Below are 24310 nucleotides of genomic sequence, written 5' to 3' on the forward strand. Positions count from 1 at the left end.
ATGACTGTGGGCTCTCTGCCAGGGCTCGGCCCCCTGACTGGACTCCCCAACTTGGCCCTGACTACAGAGGAGCTGAAATACGCTGACATCCACAACATTGGGGCCATGATCACCCCTTTGCACTTTCTGGAGGTGAAACTGGGCAAGAGGCCTCAACCTGTGAAAAGTGAGCTAGATGAGGAAGAGGAGTGGAGGAAAAGGTACCAGGAAAAGAACAAAGTGGTGGCAGCCCCATGCAGAAACAAGAGGAGCGGAAGGAGCTTCTGCAGTGGGAATCTGAGTGGATGAAGCTCATGAATGAGGAGCTGAAAACCCAGATGGAGGAGCTGAAGCAGGAGTGTCAGCAGCTCATCCTGATGCTCAACTGTCATCACCCCATCTGCATCGTCAGGACCAAAAATGTTAAGACCCCCGACTCAGAAAGCAACCCACTGCTGGAGCAGCTGGAGAAGAAGTGGTCATGGGCTGGGAGGAGGAAGAGGAGGAGAAGTAGATGAAGAGGAGGAGGAGATAAGGACAGGGAGGAGGAGGAGGGTCCCAGAGGGCTCTTTCTTGCTGCATGAAAAACTCTTCAATGAGGCTCAGCACAGCCAGTATCAGCCAGGCTATTTTGTGAAACTCAGATCAGCCACACCAGGGGAAGAAACCCAGGACCAAGAGCTGAGACCAAAGTAGTCCCGAGGGGGGCCTGTTCTGCCTGGGGCCAGGCTTGCGGGAGACAGGACAGAGGCTCTGGGCCGGAGAGACACCCAACCAGGCAGCTGTGGGCGCTTCCCTGGCCTCTCCGCCAGGCACCCACCCAAAGGACCTCTGAGCAGCCAGGAAAAGCCATGAGTTTCAACCAAAATTAGGCTGAGTTTGGGACTCAGAGTGAAACTGCAATCTGCCTGCCCCCAGCCCTGACCCTGACCCTGATCCTGATCCTGGTGCAAGGCTGGAGAAGGGCACAGTGCCAGGCCCTGCTGTACCCAACCACCATGGTCCAGCTCAGTCCTGCCTGGAGTGCCAGCCAGGGTGCACCCTCGCTGGTCCTGCTAGAGTTGCTGTGGGCACGAGGCACGGGTGCCCTTCCAAAGCACATACTCACTGAATGTCTACAGACTGGCTGTCCTGGCAGGGCTTTCAACTGCACATGTTTTTTATACTTCCTTTTTTAAAAAATATATTTTACAAAAAAAAAGATTTTATACAAGCAATAAGTTTATTTCTATAATCACTCGATGTGATACAGTATAAATACGCTATGGTTTGTTGTTACGAACAGATATTCAGCAGTTATGGCCATTGCATGTAACTTCTAAGTACTGTAGTCTCTGGGTGTTGGGGGTGGCAGGGGCGGGTGCAGTGCATTTTCATCCTGGTAAACCCTTCATAGTACTCAGTTCTGTATAGCTCAGTAAACATTACTGTTACTTTAAAAAAAAAAAAGAAAGAAAGAAAAGAAAAGAAAGAGGGAGGCTCAGGCCACCAGCTGGCGACACTGTGGCAGGTGTGTGGCCAGCCAGCGATCACCCTACAGAGGGAGGCCCAGGCCAGTCAAGCCATCACACCCCACGCCTGTCACCTACAGAGGGAGGTGACTGGTGTCAGGGGACGGGGGGGCAGCGCTACATAGATGGCAAGCAGTGGCAGCGGCGGGGGCAGGGCCAGCTGCCTGCAGCCAGGGGAAGGAAAGCCCCGATAGGCCCTGATCTCAGGCCAGGCCTAGGGACTCTACCCAAGGGGTCCTGGATTGCGAGAGGGCGCAGGCCAGGCTGAGGGACCCGCCCCCTCGAGCGCACGAATTTTCGTGTACTGGGCCTCTAGTAAGTTTATAATTCTTTACCACTTTTGGCCTTGAGTGTTCCTCCTTTGGTGACCCTAATACATACCAATAAGAAAATTTAAAACATTAATTGGATTTGATAACATGAAGGCCATTGAGTACATTACTAAGAGCAGTTTTAGTTAAGTGGGAGCAAAGAATGAAGTACAATTTCTATTAAAGCAGTTTGAGTAATAAGTAGTAATATCGCAGACTATGATAAGCTGAAAGTTTATCACAATAATACCAATAAAAACAAACCTTAAAAAATGAGTATAATAAGAGAGACAACCAAGATGGCGGCATAGGTAAACACCTGAACTTGCTGCCTTGCACATTAAAATACAACTAAAAGACAAAACGAGTATCATCCAGAACCATTGGAAGGCTGGCTGAGTGGAAATTCTACAACTAGAAGGAAAGAGAAAAGTGCATTGAGTCTGGTAGGAGGTGCAGAGGTATGGAAGTGTGGAGTTACGGAGGCGTGCACGCGAAAGGGGCTGTTGTCTTTTTCAATCAGGAGGGAGATATAAGCTCCTGACTCCTCTGAACTCCAGCTCCGGGCGAGAATTTGGAGGCCCAGACTCATATGGAGAGAAACTGTACAGTCTGGCATTGGACTGGAGCATGAGGGCGGCTTTCTCACAGAGGTGCCTACAGCATTCATTGTTCCTGCACAGGGCCTCGGGACACAGAGACCCAGGGACCAATCCGGGGAGGGCCATTGGGCAACAATTGCTGTTTGCACCGCCCCGTGATTCCCTGAGACCACGCCCCACCCAAGCTGTGCACAGAGGCTTTTGCATACTAATGGCCTGGCCTTTCTACACCTAAAATCCTGTCAAACTGTAGCTGGGTCAGAGAACCACAGAGCTTCCAAAAGAAGGCATAAGGCTCATCAGCAGCCTGTATTACTTCACAGCTGCACCTCATCTGAGCATCTCCAAACCCAAAACAAAGAGGAGGAATCTGCAGATCTCTCTGTAGCTCCTGCTGGGTGGCCTCAGGCAGTGGTGGACTTTACACCTCCTTGGAGATCCAAGAGCCAGTGTACCCAGTGGTCAGAGTGAGACCATCCAGATTACAACTCTTCACATCAATGAGAGATACACTCAGAGGGCAGACTCAGTGAGCACCAAAGCCCCACTGAAGCAAGTCCTGCCCTGTAAGGGTGTCTCCAGAACAGAAGTTCTCCCATTGTATATACAACTGGTCCTCACAGCCAAATGGCCTGAAGGTCAATTCCTCCCAGTGACACCAACAGCAATCAAGGCTTAACTACAACAAGACTGTGCACACAGCCCACAAAGGGGTGCACCAAGAGTGTCCACCTCAGGTAATTAGGGAGGCTGAGCCACTGGGCTCTATAGGACACCTAGCACACAAAGCCACTCTATCAACACAGGGAAGCATAAAAAATGTGGAGACAAAGAAACAGGTCACAAATGAAAGAAATGGAGGAAAGCAAACTACTTGATATAGAGTTCAAAACCATGGTTATAAGGTTACTCAAGAATCTTCTAGAAACCTCCAGGAAATCTAGTGAGACCCTCAAGGTTATGAAAAAAGACCAACTAGAAATTAAGCATACACTGACTGAAATAAAGAATAATATACAGAGATCCAACAGCAGACCAGAGGATCCTAAGAATCAAGTCAAAGATTTGAAATACGAAGAAGCAAAAAACACCCAACCAGAAAAACAAAAGGAAAGAAGAATACAAAAATATGAAGATAGTGCAAGGAGCCTCTGGGACAACTTCAAGCGTACCAACATCCAAATTATGGGAGTGCCAGAAGAAGAGAGAGAAGAAGATATTGAAAACCTATTTGAAGAAATAATGACAGAAAACGTCCCCTACCTGGTGAAAGAAATAGACGTACAAGTCTAGGAAGTGCAGAGAACTCCAAACAAAAGGAATCCAAAGATGACCACACCAAGACACATCATCATTAAAATGCCAAAAGACAAAGAGAGAATCTTATAAGCAGCAAGAGAAAAACAGTTAGTTACCTACAAGGGAGTATACAACTGTCAGCTGATTTCTCAACAGAAACTTTGCAGGCCAGAAGGGAGTGGCAAGAAATATTCAAAGTGATGAATAGCAAGAACCTACAACCAAGATTACTTTATCCAGCAAAGCTATCATTTAGAATTGAAGGTCAGATAAAGAACTTCACAGATAAGAAAAAGCGAAAGGAGTTCATCACCACCAAACCAGTATTATATGAAATGCTGAAGGGTATTCTTTAAGAAGAGGAAGAATAAAAAGGTAAGGATAAAAATTATGAACAACAAAGTGACAACAAATACATATCTATCAGCAAGTGAATCTAAAAATCAAGTGAATAAAAAAATCTGACGAACAGAATAAACTGGTGAATAGAATAGAATCAGGGGCATGGAAAGGGAATGGACTGACAATTCTTGGGGGGAAGGGACTGTGGGGGGTGCGGGAAGAGACTGGACAAAAATTGTACACCTATGGATGAGGACAGTGGGGGGGGGCAAGGGTGGGGATGAGTGGGAACTGGGTGGAGAGGAGCTATGGGGGGAAAAAGAGGAACAACTGTAATAATCTGAACAATAAAGATTTATTTTTTAAAAAAGTATAATAAACAATGTGATTGGAAAAAAAGAGATAAAGAGAATCACTACCTTTTGTGTATATTAGGCAAAGATAGCTTTTATATACTGGCCCTGTGTTGTTTATTTACAGGAGGCTGAGACCCACTAGCTCAAAAGGCCCCTGGCACGAAACCAAAATTTTACTTTACACATCAGTTGTTTTAAACACAGCCCAGACAAGTAGGTTTTTAGTCATTTAGAGCTTGCCTGCTTTACTTCATGTGAAACTGTGTCCAAATCTGCTTACCACAGATAAAATGAGCCTTAGGCTACAAAGATGCTAAGTTGCTGCTACCCTTTGGAATTTTCTGACCCAGCATCTCCCTACCAGGCTGAATGCTGCAGCGTGACAACATACAAAAGCCCCCTAAACACCCCTCCCCGCCATGCTTCTCTACCCCAGGAGTTCCCTTGCCCCCTTTCCTTCTGGATGATGGCCCCCATGGCCTTAAGCCTCTGGGTGGTCTCACACTCTTAGGGCCTGCTGCAGACCTGGCAAAGTGTTGCCCAAATAAAGCTTGTGTGATAGTGCCACCTGGTGGCCATAGTTTTTTTCTTGATCAGTCCTGAAATGTTCAAATTCGCCTCCTTACACTACATCATAATAAAAGTAAAAACTCTCTAAGAAGATACACTGATCCTAAAATTGTAGATACCTAATAATACATCCCCAAATAAACAAAGTTAATTAAATTATAGTAATTTAATTAGAAGGCAAAATTTTAGAGATAATTTTAAAAAAAAGATCAATGGTTGCAATTCATTTTCAATACAAAATGGAAGGAGAGAGGAATGTGTATGGCATAGAAGGGATCCACTGGGGGATCTTTAGGTAACCTCTTGTTTAATTTTGATGGCTTGATTTAAGTAGACAAGTGCAGTTTGTGCATGGCATCCAACACTCAGTCGAGGAGGAATGGTGACCTGGGCTCAGACACCTCAGGGATGAGAATCTGGGTCCGTCCACCAGACAAGTGACTGAGATCAGCAGAGGTGCTAGCTGAGGGTGAGAGGAATGTAGACCAGACAGCACATGGATAGCACAGGAGGGAGATGATCAGTTGAGGGTGCAAGACCAGCTGCTGAGCTTAGGTGCTGTAGTTCATTCCACTAACGTGCTTTCATAAATTTCCCCAGCAAAAGAAACCAGCCAGAATTCTGAAGGAGCTTTTCTTAGATGCAGTGAAATCATATGAAGCAAGAGACACAAATGACACAAGGGGTGGACAGCAGTGTGTTCTGTGGTGTATATAAAACTGAGGCACTCATTCCCCTGCCATCTTCAACTGTTCTCTGTTGAGGGCTCACAACCAAGTCCCTCAGATAAAAGGAACTGTGTCGCCCAAATTATACTTCCTCCCGAGGACAGTACACATCCAATGGCCACTTGATGGGAGTGTATATTAATTGTTGCCAACAGACTTTTAAGTAATATGTTGTCAGTGAAAGAAAAAGAAAACTTGAGTTAGATGAGCTTTTGGGGAACTGTTGTTGAGTGGACAGGAAATAATGATCATGTGGTCAGTGGGGGCCACTGAAATTCAGAGGGTTATTCAAGCAAAAAGCAACTGAGATAGGTGCCTATTTTGTATTAGGAAGCAATTCAGCCTGATGGATTACTTTAAATATTCCAAAGGTATTTACAGATTAATTTTGTTCTTGAGATATGTAAATACTAAGAACACATTCTATTTTACATTTTTCAATTAAATTAACTTTGTAATAAAAATCATAGAAAAGTTCTATAATCAAATCACATTTATTCAGCCATTGCTTCTGTGTAGTCTTCACATATTTGTATCTTTTAATTTTTGTCTCATGTAAGAAAATTCATTAGAAGCAGGCAGGTGCATTTGGGTGGTGAGTGGGTGGGAGAACATGAGGCATAATGAAAAATGTTAAGCAAAGTTAACATATAATAAAAGCAAATGACTGTTAAAATAAGCAAAACCTGGTACTAGGCTAGAGATTTTCAACTGGTGTGCTGCAGTAATTTTTAAAACATGTAATACTTGATTATTTTAGTCAGGAGCACTTACCTCTTTTCCCTTAGATTGTCAAATTAAAAAACATGACAACAGCCAACACAACAATAGCTGTCCAATGTGAATTAATCAAAATTACACCTATTCTTTTTTTGTAAAATTAATAAAAAATATAATACACTTTTTAGTGTGCTACAGAATTTTAGTAATTAGTTTATGTGTGCTATGAGATGAAAGAGGATGAAAATAGCTGTACTAGACTACTAGAAAAGAAGCAAGACAAAGCACTGAGGAATTTTCATGAGTTACTCATTAATGCTATGTTCTTCTTAGCAAATATCTCTAGAGTAAGAGTGAAGTAGTGACAAATTAGCATGTAGACATTTTAGGGCTGATTTTGTATTTTTGTCATCTCAGCTTTCCCCTATTTAAATATATATATATATATATATATATATATATATATATATATATATATATATATATTTGAGTGCTCATATGACTCTCAGAACCTCGAGTTTTAACTGCACCAGGGTTTTGCTTATTTGCTGTTACCAAGTACCACTTGGTTCTTGGCTGCAACAAGACAATCCAAATACAAAGGTTTCTTAGGGTTCACTAGGATTTTGTTGATCATATTCTCCTTGTTCTTCCTACTTGGGAGGCAGTGTGATATAGTAAAACTGAAAAGGAGTTTGGAATCCACAAACTGGGCACAGAGAGATTATGAACTAACTTGACTAAGGTTATAGGCAAGTAACATGGTATTCAAAACAGGGAGTCTGGCCCCATAGTCTGCTCTCTAACTATGACATAGAGAATTTTGTTGCATGGAGGCTCACAAGCTTTTGTTTTGGAATAACAATGGAGAAAAGAATCTCAGAGAATCAAGACATTATGCTGCCAGGTGAAAAAGTCTAACAATAAGTAGTAATACCTTTTTCATAGGAGGGAATATCATTGAATTAGAGGACAAACTACATCATTCATTCATTCATTGATTCTTGTAGGCAAGTAATGGTTATTTATTGTGTACTTCTTGCTTCCCCGGGAGTTTGCTAAGTGCTAGGGAAAAACAATGGGGGAAACCCTAGACATGGTTCCTATTCTTTCTGTGTGATCTAGTGGGAAGATTCAGTCAATAATCAAATAGTCATACAAAATAAATGAGTAATTAATAATAATATATGTACATTCATCTGTGGTAGACTGGGTGGAAGGAGAAGAAAATATACATTTTAAAGAGAACCAATGTCTCTCTATTTTAATATCATAACATTTAGCTCCACAATATTTAGCAATATTCAGTCTGCAATGTATCTCTATGACCGTTCAGTCTGTAGGCTGATGCTCTAACCCAGTGATGGTGAACCTATGACATGCGTGTCAGAGGTGACACGGGAACTCATTTTTTTGGTTGATTTTTCTTAAAAGCAGCAAGAGAAAAAAAGTCAGTTACCTACAAGGGAGTACCCATATGACTGTCAGCTGATTTCTCAACAGAAACTATGCAGGCCAGAAGGGAGTGGCAAGAAATATTCAAAGTGATGAATAGCAAGAACCTACAACCTAGATTATTTTACCCAGCAAAGCTATCATTCAGAATTGAAGGTCAGATAAAGAGCTTCACAGATAGGAAAAAGCTAAAGGAGTTCATCACCACCAAACCAGTATTATATGAAATGCTGAAGGGTATTCTTTAAGAAGAGGAGGAAGAAGAAAAAGGTAAAGATAAAAATTATGAACAACAAATACACATCTATCAACAAGTGAATCTAAAAATCAAGTGAATAAATAATCTGATGAACAGAATAAACTGGTGAATAGAATCAGGAGCATAGAAAGGGAGTGGACTGACTATTCTCAGGGGAAGGAGAAGGGATGTGGGGGGGTGCGGGAAGAGACTGGACAAAAATCGTACACCTATGGATGAGGACAGTGGGTGGTAAGGGCAGAGGGTGGGGTGGGAACCGGGTGGAGGGGAGCTATGGGGGAGAAAAAGAGGAACAACTGTAATAATCTGAACAATAAAGATTTAATTAAAAAAAATATATTCACCTTATCTGTGGTCCAATGTGCTCCTCCAATGAAAGTCAACATTAGTGTGAATAATCCTCCAGCTCCATGTGTACCGATGCTATTGCTGACTAAGACGGCAGTTACACATGAACCCAAAATAAGGCCTGCTCTCTTCATTGTAATATTTGTCTAGAATTATATAAATTTTTATAAATTATTTACATTAAACATATAATACAATATTTACATTCTCTTTCATTCATTATTGACCTTTTGATACTATAATATGTTATATTAAGTAATGTATAAAATTTTGGCTTTCTTCCTCACCAAATATTTTAGTAGACTTGACAATAAGTGAAAAAATTTGGAGGAGAAACCAAGATGGCGGCATAGGTTAATGCCGGAGATTGCTGCCTCGAACAACCAATCAAAAATAGATCTAAAAGACGGAACGGACATCATCCAGAACCACAGGAAGGCTGGCTGAGTGGAAATTCTACAACTAGTAGGAAAGAGAATATCATACCCAGACTCAGAGGAGGTGTAGTGCTGAAGTGAAATACTCAGGTGCGGAGTGCGCGTGGAGCGGGATGGAGGCGAAGGGCGCGGTTGTTGTTTTCAATCGGGATGGAGTTTCAGACTCTGAGCTTCAGTTCCAGGTGAGTCTCTAGGGACCCAGACTCAAACGGGAGAAGCGGGACTGTCTGGCTTCGGTCGGAACTCGAAGGCAGCTTTCTCTCCGAGGTTTGCAGCGGTTGCTGGGACTCTGTGAGGCAGAGCCCCTAGGGACAGAACTGAGAGCAACCATAACTGCTTGCTTCACCCGCCCTGTAGATCCCCTCGGACCCGCCCCGCCCAAGCCCTGCGCAGAACCATTTGCCAGATAGCCTCAGGCAAAATGCTAGATTAGCACCACCCTAGAGATCCAGCACAGAAGCTCTCCCACTGCAGACACAGCTGACTCTCATAGCCAGTTACCCAGGAGGTCAAATCATCCCCGGTATTGCCGACAACAATCAAGGCTTAACTGCAACAAGACTGCGCACAAAGACCACTCGGGGGTGCACCAAGAAAAGATAAAAAAATGCAGAGACAAAGAAACAGGACGCAAATGTCAGAAATGGAAGATATAGAGCTCAAAACCACACTTTTAAGGTCTCTCAAGAACTGTCTAGAAGCTGCCTATAAACTTAGTAAGGCCCTCGAAAAGACTGGTGAGACTGCCGATAAATGTAGTGAGATCCTCAAGAAATCTAATGAGACCCTCGATGTTGTGATAAAGAACCAACTAGAAATTAAGCATACACTGACTGAAATAAAGAATATTATACAGACACCCAACAGCAGACCAGAGGAGCGCAAGAATCAAGTCAAAGATTCGAAATGAGAAGAAGCAAAAAACACCCAACTGGAAAAGCAAAATGAAAAAAGAATCCGAAAATACGAATATAGTGTAAGGAGCCTCTGGGACAGCTTCAAGCGTACCAACATCAGAATTATAGGGTCCCAGAAGATGAGAGAGAGCAAGATATTGAAAACCTATTTGAAGAAATAATGACAGAAAACTTCCCCCACCTGGTGAAAGAAATAGACTTACAGGTCCAGGAAGCGCAGAGAACCCCAAACAAAAGGAATCCAAAGAGGACCACACCAAGACACATCATAATTAAAATGCCAAGAGCAAAAGACAAAGAGAGAATCTTAACAGCAGCAAGAGAAAGAAACTCAGTTACCTACAAGGGAATACCCATACGACTGTCAGCTGATTTCTCAACAGAAACTTTGCAGGCCAGAAGGGAGTGGCAAGAAATATTCAAAGTGATGAATACCAAGAACCTACAACCAAGATTACTTTATCCAGCAAAGCTATCATTCAGAACTGAAGGTCAGATAAAGAGCTTCACAGATAAGGAAAAGCTAAAGGAGTTCATCACCACCAAACCAGTATTATATGAAATGCTGAAGGGTATTCTTTAAGAAGAGGAAGAAGAAGAAAAAGGTAAAGATACAAATTATGAACAACAAACATGCATCTATCAACAAGTAAATCTAAGAATCAAGTGAACAAATAATCTGGTGATCATAATAGAATCAGGGACATAGAAAGGGAATGGACTGACTATTCTTGGGGGGGAAAGGGGTGTGGGAGATGCGGGAAGAGACTGGACAAAAATTGTGCACCTATGGATGAGGACAGTGGGTGGGGAGTGAGGGCGGAGGGTGGGGCGGGAACTGGGAGGAGGGGAGTTATGGGGGGGAAAAAGAGGAACAAACGTAATAATCTGAACAATAAAGATTTAATTAATAAAAAAAGAGACAAAAGTTATTAAGTTTCATCTGCCACATTAATGTCAGTAAAATGGTTAAAATATTTTAACTGTAGTGACAAAGGAAAGAAGAGAGACAGCAATATAACCTGTAGTTCTATATAACATATCCAACGGATTCTTAAAAATAAATTTCTGAAAATCTCATTAGCTATGACAATTGTTACAGGCAAATCAAAATGGACATTACAGAAATATAAGAGTAATGGCACATTCTTTTTTTGGCACATTCTTTAGGGCAGGTAAGGATTGAGTGTAATAGTGTTGCCTCAGTCAAAGAGAGTGGGAGTAAATTTAACTCAGAAAATATAAGGAGGTAAATGGGAATCTATCTCTCCTAAAATGTTCAAAGGAAAGTGTGAGTTAAGAAAGATTAGAAAAAGTTGTCAGAAGTCAGTAGGCAATTTAGTGAAGAAAGGGGTGGGGTGGAATGGAAATGGTATTCTGATTTAATTATATATTTTTTTAAAAGTATCCATTGCAAAGTATTATGCATTAGGAAGCTTAATTTTAAAACCAAAAGCATAGTAAAAAGGTATGTTATCTCTGTCATAGCAGAACAGGTTTCAAAAAATATATTTTTAAAGGTTAAAGGTTAAAAGTATTTAGTCAGTAAGTACATCATCCTTTATAAAAGGTGTATTTATATATATATTTTTTTCTGTCAACACCTTCATTACATTTATAAATACAAGGTTTATACAGCATTCCATCAAAAAAATTTTTCCCTAATATTCCTTATTTGCCAAGTCCAGAAGCAAAGACTTTAGCCAAGGCCATTGACACCTATCAATCAGAACTGTGCTCACTTTAAAGCAAAGTAGGCAATGGAGGCTACACTTTTGGGGAAGGACAATAAATATTAAATGTAATATTTCATGGATATTCTAAAAGTTCAAATTTTGCAAAAAAATAACCAATACTATACTTCTAAAAGTTGACTAATTTTTTATTTACCTGATCTTCACTTGGAAAATATCGAAGACAAATTCCCCAAAATGTTCCTAGTAGCACACCCAAAATTACATCCCGAAAAGAAGTTAAGAGATCATGAAGTATGCCACCTATAAGGGCACACATAAGGAAAAATGATCATAGAGAAATATTTTTACATACCCAACACATCAGAAAATCAAACGTAGGTGATTTATGAAGAAAGGTATGTATTTTATAGAGCAAATATAGAAAAATGAATATTTAATATTAACAAATATAAAAAATGTATGCAGATCTATTTGATACATTAGATGTGTACTCTTAAATAATTTAGTACAAACAATTCAGAAATGTTTATTGAATAAATAGGCCGGAAAACAAAGAACTAATATGCTACAATGTGCTCCCCTACACACCGTGACTACAAGATCAAGTGAGGTAGAAGAATGGACAGAGATTGACAAAGAAGCACCTCTGGCACCTAGCACAAGGCTGGCAATATTTATTTTCTGATGTATGATTATGACAAAGAAAAATATTATTTAAATATAAAAAAACAGCCTGGCCTGCGTGGCTCAGTGGTTGAACATTGACCTATGAACCGGGAGGTCATGATTCAATTCCCACTCAGGGCACATGCCTGGGTTGAGGGCTTGATCCCCAGAGTAGGGCATGCAGGAGGTAACTGATCAATGATTCTCTCTCATCATTGATGTTTCTATCTCTCTCTCCCTCTCTCTTCCTCTCTGAAATCAATAAAAAATAAATACCAAAAGAACAATATAACAGTAACAACATAAAAAGAGATTTATTCTAGGGTCAATCCTGGGACTACTCAAAGGTCAACTGAGTCATCAATATATTTTATGCAACCACATCTGTATAGAATAGTACTTAAAAGTGTGGGTCTGGGGTCAAACAGCCAGATTTGTATCTTGGCTACCCTACTTAGTTTGTGACTTTGAGCAAATTTATTTATTTATCTATCATCTATCTATCTATCTATCTATCTATCTATCTATCTATCTATCTATCTAAATCCTCACCTGAGGATATTTTTTTTTCCATTGATTTTTCTAGAGAGAAGAAGTGCCAGGGGAAGAGAGAGAAACATCAATGTGAGAGAGATACATAGACTGGTTGTCTCCACATGCAACTGACCTGGGCTAGGTCGAACCTGTAACTGAGGTATGTGTCTTTGACTAAGAATGGAACCTGAGACCCTTTGTTTGACAGTCTGATGCTCTAACTACTGAGCAAAACCATCCAGGGCTGAGCAAATTATTTAACCTATGTTCCTCAGTTTCCTTGTCTATAAAATGAGCATAGCACTATTGTGACCATTAAATGGGTGGAAACATCAATGGAACTTAGAACAAGTATGAAGCAATTACCCAATAATGTTGTTCACTGTTTATCCTCAGTGTTTGTCATAATGGCTGGCACAATGGAAGAGGAACACAGATTATATATATATATATATATATATATATATATATATATATATATATATATTTTTATTTATTTTTTTTTTAAATTGATTTTTAGAGTAAGTAGAAAGGAGAAGGAGAGAGAGAGAGAGACATCGATGAGAGAGCTACACATGGATGGGTTGCCTCCTGCACGCCCCTACTGGGGATCAAGAACTCCTACCAGGGATCAAGCCTTAAATCTGGGTGTGTGCCCTGACCCAGGAATTGAACCAACAATCTTTTGGTGCATGGAACGATGCCCAACCAACTGAGCCACACCGGCCAGGGCCAGAAATATTTTCTGAGAGAATAACTGATACCATTAATGAAGGAAAAGATTACCAGATTTGTTAACAAAAATTTTAGAACTTCTGAATAGCAAAAAAAAAGGAACTCTCGTAAATTTAAGTCAAATTAAAATTGGGGAAACCTAAGAATATGATACAAAGGGTTATCATTTTTAATTTTGTAACGAACCTTGGTAAATCAAAAAGAACAAAAGATTAACACACCTATAAGGCAAAAGATTCCAAGAAAAGCAATATAAAACATGACAAAATGTCAATGACCAATAAACATGAATATTTGTTTAACATCACTAGTAGAAAAAGTACTCCATTTAAAGTGGTCTCACTTTTCACCTACCAAATTAGCAAGGGAAAAAGAGACAAATAATACAGTGGGGCCTTGACTTACGAGTTTAATTCCTTCCGAGACCGAGCTTGTTAAGGAGCTCGTTAACTCAAATTATTCTGTTAACTCAAAGCAAAAAATCGGCCGAGAGACAGATGGGACACTCGTTAAGTCAAGGCCCCACTGTATCTAGCTTTGAAAAGGGTGAAGAGAAAGTGGCAAACTTGTGCACCATGGTAGGACATGACATTGCAGCAATACATTTCAAAAGCTTATTAACTCTATATACTTTTTAGCTCAATGATTATTCTTTTAAGATTAAGAAATTATTAATTTTAAGTACAACTTCAGTTATAAGATGTTCATGCAAATATTATTTTAATAGAAACTATAGAAGTCAACTTCAGTTTTCAACAAGAAATTGTGATACAGATAATTGAGTACTACGCAATCATTACAATGTCATAGAAATCTATTTACTGAAGAGAAACATATGCAATATACAATTAAGTGCAAAACAATCCTATATAATAAAAGCCTAATATGCAAATTGTCCCCATGGGTGGCCATTCGACCCGGAGAATGGGAGTTTGACCACTCACTATGACGTGCGCTGACCACCAGGGGGTGGCACGGAACACGGTGGGCATCGGCGACGTGCTGCAACCTCTCGCTAGCTACCTGGGGGCGGGAGTGATGGGGACAGAGGTGCGGTGAGAATGCAAGGTGTCTACCGAGCTTGCTCTCACTCCCCCTGCTCCCCTCCCCTGGGACGCCAGGGCTTGCGCTCAGGTGATGGGCTCCCATGAGGAGCCTGCCCCGCACCCACGCTGCCTCTTCCGGGTGAGCCGGGCCACAGCTGCTGGGACTGCAGGGGTGGGTCGGGCTCCCCGTGGGTTTGCACAGGAGCTGCTCAGTGAGGCTGGCCAGGAGAGAGTGTGCTGCCCACCCAGCTTCCATGCAGCACTGCTGGGCAGCACAGAAACCAACACTGCGCCCTGGCCTGCTGCATCCGGCCACACTCATTGCATCTCCACGTGGAAACTCAGGCACCATGACTCAGGCGCAAGAGGTTGTGCAGGGGTCTGGAGCCCCAGAGGTCAGCTGGAACCTGTCCTTCCATGCCAGATGTTTACGCTTCAATTGCTGGCCAGGCCTAGGGACTGCACCTGTGCACAAATTTTGTGCACCAGGCCTCTAGTTCAGGTTATAATCAAGTATGATCAATGCTCAATAATTTTATAAGGCCGTAGCCAGTTTGGCTCAGTGGATAGAGCGTCAGACTGCGGACTGAAGGGTCCCTGGTTCGATTCCGGTCAAGGGCATGTACCTTGGTTGCAGGCACATCCCCAGTAGGGGATATGCAGGAGGTGGCTGATCGATGTTTCTCTTTCATTGATGTTTCTAACTCTCTATCCCTCTTCCTTCCTCTCTGTAAAAAAACCAATAAAATATATTTAAAAAAAATAATTTTATAAGAATACTAGAGGCCCGGTGCACAAAATTCATGCACCTGGGGGGTGTCCCTAAGCCCTCTCGCAGACCGGGACCCTTTGGGGGATGTCCGCCTGCAGTCAGACATTCCTCTCTCAGTCTGGGGTTCTTGAAGTCTGGGACCCCTCGCTCCTTACTGCCCGCCTGCAGCGGAGCCAGGAGAGGCTCCTGCCACTGTTGATGTGCTCGCCAGCTGTGAGCTCATCTTCTGGCTGAGTGGCACTCCCCCTGTGGGAGCACACTGGCCACCAGGGGGCAGCTCCTGCATTGAGTGTCGGCCCCTGGTGGTCAATGTGTGTCATAAAGACCCGTCATTCTGCGGTTTGGTCAATTTGCATATTAGGGTTTTATTTTATAGGATTTGGAGCAGAGAGGAGAGAGAGAGAGAGAGAGAGAGAGAGAGAGGAGAGATGATAGGTAGATAAACAGACAGATTCTGGGTGGACTTACATCAAAAGATTCAGAATTATTATTCCTAGGATATGACCATTGCAGATTTTATTTTTATCTTTTCCCTTTTTAAAATGTATATCTTTTAATTTCAAGAGAAACTTTATATATTATTTTTCAACTTAAATATTTTTGTGCTTCAATAATATAGAAGACTGAATTTCAAACATTACTGATAACTAAAATCATTACTAAATGTGGAAATTTTTACTTTCACAATTTCTGTAGAGTGACATTCAAGACCAAATTAACACCTTGGGATTCAAAATTGGTGCAGGATCTTGTTCCACCACTACCAAAAGGTGCACAGTTGTCCACACTCTATATATTTAACTTGTCTTAATAACAGAGCAACCATCTATATCTATATATAGAAAAAGCCAGCGACTGTAATGCATGTAACGACCAGACGACTGATCATTACGATGCCCAGCCCCTGCCCCTGGTTGGCCCCACCACTGATCAGCCTCTCCCACTCTGATTGAGGGCGGGGTGGCTGGCCAACCCCTCCGTGGCCCCTTGCCCAGGCTGGCCCCACCCCCAGCAGGGACCCCCCACCTCCACCCCAATCAGGGGCATGGCCCCTCACCCAAGCTGGCCTGCAAACTACCCGTGGGCCCTCACCCAGGATGGCCCCACCCCCAGAAGGAACCCACTACCCCGACTGGGCGTGTGGCTCCTCACCCAGGAGGCCCTGCCTGCAGCGGGGACCTCCACCCCAATTGGGGGTGTGGCCGGCCTATAAACTACCTGTGGCTCCTCACTGAGGCTGGCCCTGCCCCCCAGTGGAGAACCCCACCCCAATTGAGGGCTCGGCCGACCTGCAAACCACCCATGGCCCCTCACCCTGGCCAGACCCGCCCCCCCAGTGGGAACCCCCCCCATCCAGATCCAGGGCCCCCATCAGGGTAGGACAGCTGGCCCCACCCATGCACCAGGCCTCTATCTTATATAATAAAAGGGTAATATGCAAATTGACCCTAAAGGCAGAATGATCAGAATGACTGCTGGACCAGTCACTCTGAGGTGCACTGATCACCTCTTGGTTCCTTTCCCTGGCCAGCAGGCTCCGATCGCCTGATGATGAATGAGGAATGGGGCTGGGTGGCGGGGGATGTGGGCAGTGCCAGGCCAAGGCCCCCGCCCTGCTGGTCACCCCACACACAGAGGGCAACCCATGGCAGGGGCGGGGCTGGTGAGCAGGCAGTAACAGCCAACCTCTCAGTCCCTTACCCTGGCTGTCAGGCACTGATCACCCTATGGCAAAAGGGGTACCAGGGGTGGGTGGCGGCAGGTTTTGGGGCCAGCTGTGGGCCACCGGGAAGGATGGCCCTGATCACAGGCCAGGCCTAGAGACCGTACACGTGCACAAAATTTGTGTGCTGGGCCTCTAGTTTATTTATAATGATGTCCAAAGGTATATTTCAAAAATATCTATTAAATATATTAGTAGTATTAATAATATTACTGCTTAAATTTTTCTATTAAAAACTGTGATATAAAATTCCAAAGCAACTTGAGCAGATAAATGGTAATAAAATGGTTATCAAATTAATTGAAACATATGGTTATTAAAATGAAATAATTTGTATTAAGTAGTGGTTTCTTTTTATTTTCTTTTTTTAAGTAGTAGTTTCTTAACTCACTGAAATTTCCTCCCTTGTCTAAAATGAGCTTTCTATAAAGAATAAAAAGATATTAAATTTATAAAAATCTTGCTTAATAACTGAAGGAAATAACAAAGTTGTTGTAAAATATGTCTGCTATAAATTTTAATAAAATTAACTATTTGGGCCCTAACCAGTTTGGCTCAGTGGATAGAGCATCGGCCTGTGGACTGAAAGGTCCCAGGTTCAATTCTGGTCAAGGGCATGCACCTTGGTTGCGGGCGCATCCCCAGTGGGGAGTGTGCAGGAGGCAGCTGGTTGATGTTTCTCTCTCATCGACGTTTCTAGCTCTCTATCCCTCTCCCTTCCTCTCTGTAAAAAATCAATATATTTTTAAAAAATTAACTATCGCCGAAACCGGTTTGGCTCAGTGGATAGAGCATCGGCCTGCGGACCGGGGGTCCCGGGTTCGATTCCGGTCAAGGGCATGTACCTAGGTTGCGGGCACATCCCCAGTAAAGGGTGTGCAGGAGGCAGCTGATCGATGTTTCTCTCTCATCGATGTTTCTAACTCTCTATCTCTCTCCCTTCCTCTCTGTAAAAAATCAATAAAATATATTTTTTTAAAAAATTAACTATTTGGTAAAGTGAATGTTTTAAAATTGGTTTTCAAAGTCTTTTCTTGAAAGTTTTTACCCATTATTTCTTCAAATAGGCTTTATGACCATTTATTTCTCTCTCCTACTCCTAGAATTCCCATAATGTGTAGATTGGTCTATAGTTTCTATTTCTTTATTGGTCACCTCAACAAAAAGTTATGAATTACATGGCAGTGGTTGTATTTTCTTGTTTACCTGTAGAGAAGACCATGCTCATAAATATACTGACTGAATCCAGTGATAGCCAAGATGTCATCTACACTGCTAGCAGCCATTAGTAAGGTTGGAATGCCTTTCTCAACACCATATCCTTCTTCTTGCAACTGTAGCATGGAAGGGACAACAACAGCAGGAGAGACAGCACCTACTACAAAACTGAGAGAAGACTTTGAACACCAATTTTAAAACATCCACTTTACCAAATAGTTAATTTTATTAAAATTTATAGCAGATATATTTTTACAACTTTACGTTAAGTGTAAAAATTCAGCTTTTGAGTGAATGCCATTTAATGATGGTAAAATGTCCCCCTCACCCAGCCTCTGGCAATATTTGTTTTGGCTTATTTCACTCAGCATAATGTCATCAAGGCTCATCATGTTGTAAAAAGTGACAAGATTTCCTTATTTTTTTACAGCTGAATTATATCCTATTGTATGATATATCACATTTTCTTTACCTATTCATTTGTCAATGGTTATTTGGGCTTTTCCCAGCTTTTGCCATTGTGAATACTGCTGCAACATCTAAAATCTTGCTTTCAATTCTCTTGGTTATATACTCAGAAATAGGATTACTAATTTTATGGTGATTCTATTTTTTTTTTTTTTGAAGAACCTCTAAACTGGTTTCCAAGTTTTATTCCCAATAGTAGTGCACAAGGGTTCCAATTTCTGCACATCTTGGTCAACAGCTGTTATTTTGGTTTGCTTGTTGTTGTTTTTAAACATGTTTTTATTGATTTTTAGAGAGAGAGGAAGGGAGAGGGATAGAGAGAGAAAAACATCAATGAGAGAGGAACATCATCAATCGACTGTCTCCTGCACCTCCCCTACTAGGAATCAAGCCCAGTTTGATCTGCCTGGGGATCAAACTAGTGACCTCTTAGTTCCTTGGTAGACACTCAACCACTGAGCCACACCAGCAGGGCTCTGTTTGTTTGTTTTTTAATAGTGACCACCCTAATTGGTGTAAGTTGATATTTGTGGTGTTAATTAGTATTTCTCTAATGATTAAAAATGTTGAGCACTTTCATAAGCTCGTTGACCATTTGTGTATCTTTTTTGGGCAAATGTTTATTAAAGTCATTTGCCATTATTTAGGTAGGTTTTTTTGGTTTTGAGTTGTAGGAATTCTTCATATGTTCTAAATATTGATTTCTTTTCAGATATATGTTTTGCAATTATTTTATCCCATTTTGTATGTTGCCTTTTGTCTATTTTAGTGTTTCATTTCCTGTGCAGAAATTTTCAAGTTTTATTAAATACCATCTATTTTTGCTTTTGTTGCCTGTGTTTTTAAGTGTCTAAGAAATCATTGCCAAATTCAATGTCATGAAGCTTTTACATGAAATTTACTGGAATACAGTATTCTTGGTTGGCAGTGTTTTTTTTTTGTTTTTCTTTTAGCATTTTGTTGTTGTTAATACTCACCCAAGAACACTTTTCTATTGATTTTTTAGGAAGAATGTTAGAGAGAGGGAAAGACAGAGAGAAACATCAATGTGAGAGAAACACATCCATTAGTTGCCTCCTGAAAGTGCCCTGACCAGGGCTGGGGTTGGGGAGGAGCCTGCAACTTAGATATGTGCCCTTGACCAGAATTGAACCCAGGACCATTTGGTCCACAGGCCAACACGCTCTATCCACTGAGCCAAACAGGCTAGGGCTCTTTAAGCATTTTGAATCTTCCAGTACATTCTAGCCTACAAGTTTTCTGCTGAGAAATGCAATTAATATCTTACAGGAACTCTTGCTTTTTTTCTGGCTGCACCAGTCTGCATTCCCACCAGCATTCATTTGTAGCTTGTTGATGGTAGCCATTATGGCAGGTGTGAAGGGATATCTCATTGTTTTAATTTGCATCTCTCCAATTAGTGACTTTGAGCATTTTTTTCATATCTCTTGGCCATATGTATGTTTCCTTCAGAGAAGTGCCTATTTAGGTCTTTGACCCATTTTTTTTTAATTGGGTTGCTTGTCTTCCTTTTGTTAGGTTGTATGAGTTTTTAAAAATATTTTGGAAATTAACCCCTTATCAGATGTTTCACTGGCAAAATGTTCTCCCATATAATGGGATCCCCTTTCCATTTTGTTGATGGTTTCTTTTGCTGTGCAGCAACTTTTTATTTTGATGTAGTCCCATTTGTTCATTTTTTCTTTTGTTTTCCTTGCCCTAAGAGAGGTATTGGCAAATGTATTGCTACAAGAGATGTCAGAGATTTTGCTTCCTATAGGTTCTTCTAGAATTTTTACGGTTTCATAACTTACACTTAAGTCTTTTATCTATTTTGAGTTTATTCTTATGTATGGTGTAAGTTGGTGGTCTAGTTTCATTTTATTTTTTTGCATGTATCTGTCTAATATCCCTAACATCATTTACTGACAAGATTGTCTTTACTCTTCCTGACATTTTTAGATGTCTGTGTTCTCTTTCAGCTCACTGAGCATTTTAAAGATGTTAGTTTGAAGTATTTGGTGAATAATTCATACATTTCCATTTGTTTAGGAATGGCTTCTGGAGTTTTTGTTGTTCCTTTGATATGCCTTTTTATCATTTGGTGAAATCTGCATATTTGAAAACAGTCTTTATAGACTATCTTCACTATGGAGAGATCTTCACCAATCAGCCCAGCTAGAGATTCTAGGGACCTCTCAAACCTTTCTGGGATATGTCTTCTCTGGGCTTGGGTTTGTTATCTCCAGGTGAAGAGTTTTGCCTTTTCCTACTCTGGAGCATCCCGAGGGGTCTATCTGCAGTATTGTAATACCTCTAGAGCTGTAGCAATCCATACGACGCAGGCATCTAAAGTTTGCCAGCCTCTCTCTCTCTCTTTTTTTTTTTTGGTAATCCTCACCCATTGATTTTTAGAGGCAGTGGAAGGGAAAAAGGGAGGGAGGGAGGAGGAAGAGAGAAAGAAACATTGATGTGAGAGAGACACATTGATTGGTTGCCTCCTACATGTGCCCCACCTGAGGCCGGTTATCAAAACTGCAACCCAGCTATGTGCCCTTGACTGGGAAGCAAACCCAACGCTTTAACCACTGAGCCACATTGAAAGGGCTAAAGTTTGCCAGTCTCTTTTCTGTCAGCAATCTGGGTAAGGAGAGACAGTCCCTTGGGCAGCTCCTCAACAAGCCAGAATGTAGGCCCTGGCTGTGTGGCTCCATGGGTTGAGTGTCCTCTCATGTACCGAGGTCACTGGTTCGACTGCCAGTCAGGGCACATGCCTGGGTTGCCGGCTTTAGTAGGGGGTGTGCAGAAGGCAGCTGATCAATGTTTCTCCCTCATTGATGTTTCTTTCTCTCTCTCCCTTCTTCTCTCAAATCAATAAAAAATATTTAAAAAGCCAGAATGAAGGACACATGTTCCATGTCTCTCTTTCCTTCCTGAAAGAGAAGTCACAAATTAGGAGCTTTCCTGTTGTTCAGGTAGAAGAATAAACCTGTTGCACCTTGTTGTTCAGGGAGAAGGATGAACCTTGTTGCACCTTGTTGTTCAGGCAGAGGATGAGGTATGTTGGGTAAATACAATGGAATGCCCTAATTGCTCCAATGTGCCTCTACTTGGCCTTGTGCTTGACTGGGATGCTGTAATCTCTTAAGTGGCTTCTGAAATTCTGACAAAGGTAATATGGTCCTTATATTGCTAAGTGAGTATCTCCATTGTGGAAGAAGAGCCCGAGGCTACAGATTCTGCCATCTTTCTGACATTACTCCTATGATTGCAGGGATTTTCAAAAGCTCCTCAGGTGATTTTAAGATATAACAAATTTGGGAACCACTGACATTTCCCACATTCCTATCTGGCTTCCTTCACTCAGAGGTTTCTAGTGCGGGATCCTTTAATAAATCACTTGCCTAAAAATCTTAATTTCAGCCTGAGCTTCTTAAGATACCTTGCTTTTGAGCATGATTGCACTATTCCCTCCAAAAGGCAATAGCAAACAGATAAAGCAATCACATGCTAATAGGAAGTTTCAAATACAAAAAGAAGCATCTATTAAAGTATCACCAAATATTTGGGGAAAGCCAACACTTTGAATTGAGGCACCATCTTTATTAAATAGAAAAACTTTATATGAGGAAATATATATATATATATGTATATATATACACACACACACACCTATATATATATATACATATATATATACAGATATCAATAAGAACATGATTTCATAACTATAAATATCCTCAGAATCATAGAGGTATACTGCATGTATCCATAACATTATAACTATAGTTCTTAAAAATTAATGACTACTAAAATAGAATAAAAATAGGTGATCTGAACATAGCTGAAGAGTAAGTTAATAAGCTAGAGAACTTAGCAGAGAAAACTTCCCAGTGTGTACTGCAAAAAAGCAGGCAGATGAAAAGTATAAAGGAAATCTAACTAGTTTTAGAGAGAGCTAAGAAGATAGAAAAGATAACTGAGAAGAGACATAAAATACATCTAAGATATGGGGAAAAATAGATACACAACCCTCTGAAATATCCCACCAAATATTGAGTAGAACAAATTTCAGAAAGACCCACCCAAGGATATTAAGATATTGTTGTTAATTTAGTTTAAAAATGCTCTTACCTTTTAGAAATGCATATTGCAGATTATAGGATTGAAATATCATCATGTATGTAATTTACTTTAAGATTCATTAGGGGAAAATGTCAACAAGCAATTTTCCTGAGATAAATCCAGTGGACACCATTGTCCCTGGATATTCATCACTCATTCCAAGAGTTACCCTAAAGTACTCTCAATGCCATGTACAAATTGCACTAGCAAGCACTCATAGCTCAGTTAAGTTTACTCCTATTGCTTCTTACCTTACCTTACCTTAGACCTTGAACCTGTCGGCCTGTTCAAAACTTGCCTCTATTACAGATGGAGTGATGCTGCATATTCACTGTTGAAAACAAAGTTGGTTGCTCCAGAACATCTTCCGCAGCAAGGGAGGATTCCCTTACCTCGTGATATTGGACTCAAAGTCTTTAAAGCTCAATTCGTGATAGAGGCATATTGCCTGGACGTGATTGGGCCAGGCCCACTGTTATCTTATATAGAATGGCAACTTACAGGACAGATCAAGTCCTTAAATCTCCTCTGCTTGGAACAGAGGTCAGCTTGGCACTTAAGGACAGCACACTTAGATCTCATCAAAAGGTGACTCATCTTATCCCAGACCGATCTCTGTTGACGAACTCATGTGATTAAAGTTTTTCTTGATGTATTTCTCTGTTCCCAGATCTCCCCACCGAGACTTATCACCAGCATCTAGCATGATTTGGACAGCTTGTAATGGGGCGACCCACGGAGATGACCACCAGGGACTCAGATCAAGATTTAGGAGCCTTTATTAAGCTGGCCAGCAACTACAGTTACAACACCCTGCCGAAGCAAAGGCTGAACTGCAGTGCCGACTACAGGAGTTACAGCGTTTTTATTTGCAAAAACCACAAGGTTAGTTACGAAGCCTTGTTTACACAATTTGTTCCCAACACAGTACAGCATCAGTGCAGTGACTACCTTCCTATCTATGTGTTCTAGAACAGAGAGCACAGCATGCCCTGCCTGGCTGAAGCGCCAGATATGCAGCCCAGCACAAGCTGTGGCGTCGACCTGGAAGGCCTTGAGGGACTTAATTCAGAAAGTCAACCTATCAATACCTTCCATGCTGCATGACAAAGTCTTACTTGAGACTTTAGAAAAACATTTAGTTTTTCAAGAGGCAATTATGCAGGTATCATTCTCCAGGCATGAGATGGCGACCATTCAGGTGGGGAACATAACATGCCACTTTTTCAGGTCTCTTGTGCTTGCTGTGCATGGCATCCATTCTAGCTTGATGACATATAATCATTTTCTTTCGCTCGCTGATACTTATAGATCTTGTGTCCACTTGCTTATTGCCTGCTTGGTTGAAGATACCCTCCAAAAGTGGCCTGTGTGCATGACTGAAAAGGCCAAAGTTTTCCTTGCTTGCATGGATAGTGCTGCGGGATGCTTGCCACATGACATGTATTTTGATGCCATTAAGTCTGTATATCCTTATGCTATAAGCAAAGTA

The 24310-nt window shown here is 41.4% G+C and overlaps 1 protein-coding gene and 1 pseudogene across 2 annotated transcripts in view; both read left to right on the plus strand.

Moving 5' to 3' along the window:
- LOC118664249 overlaps positions 1–24310 on the plus strand; it is a 26125-nt pseudogene continuing 1815 nt past the window's right edge.
- Positions 23489–24310, plus strand: part of LOC118671920 — a 6562-nt gene continuing 5740 nt past the window's right edge. The window contains exon 1 of one of the 2 annotated variants that reach the window (XM_036341056.1): positions 23489–23703. The gene's annotated coding sequence lies outside the window, so the exon portion shown is untranslated. Of the gene's footprint in view, positions 23704–23810; positions 24020–24310 lie in introns of those variants that run through there. The other variant, XM_036341047.1, reaches the window with a different exon arrangement.

The sequence above is a fragment of the Myotis myotis genome, unplaced genomic scaffold (assembly GCF_014108235.1).
Source record: "Myotis myotis isolate mMyoMyo1 unplaced genomic scaffold, mMyoMyo1.p scaffold_m19_p_1, whole genome shotgun sequence".
Taxonomy (NCBI): domain Eukaryota; kingdom Metazoa; phylum Chordata; class Mammalia; order Chiroptera; family Vespertilionidae; genus Myotis; species Myotis myotis.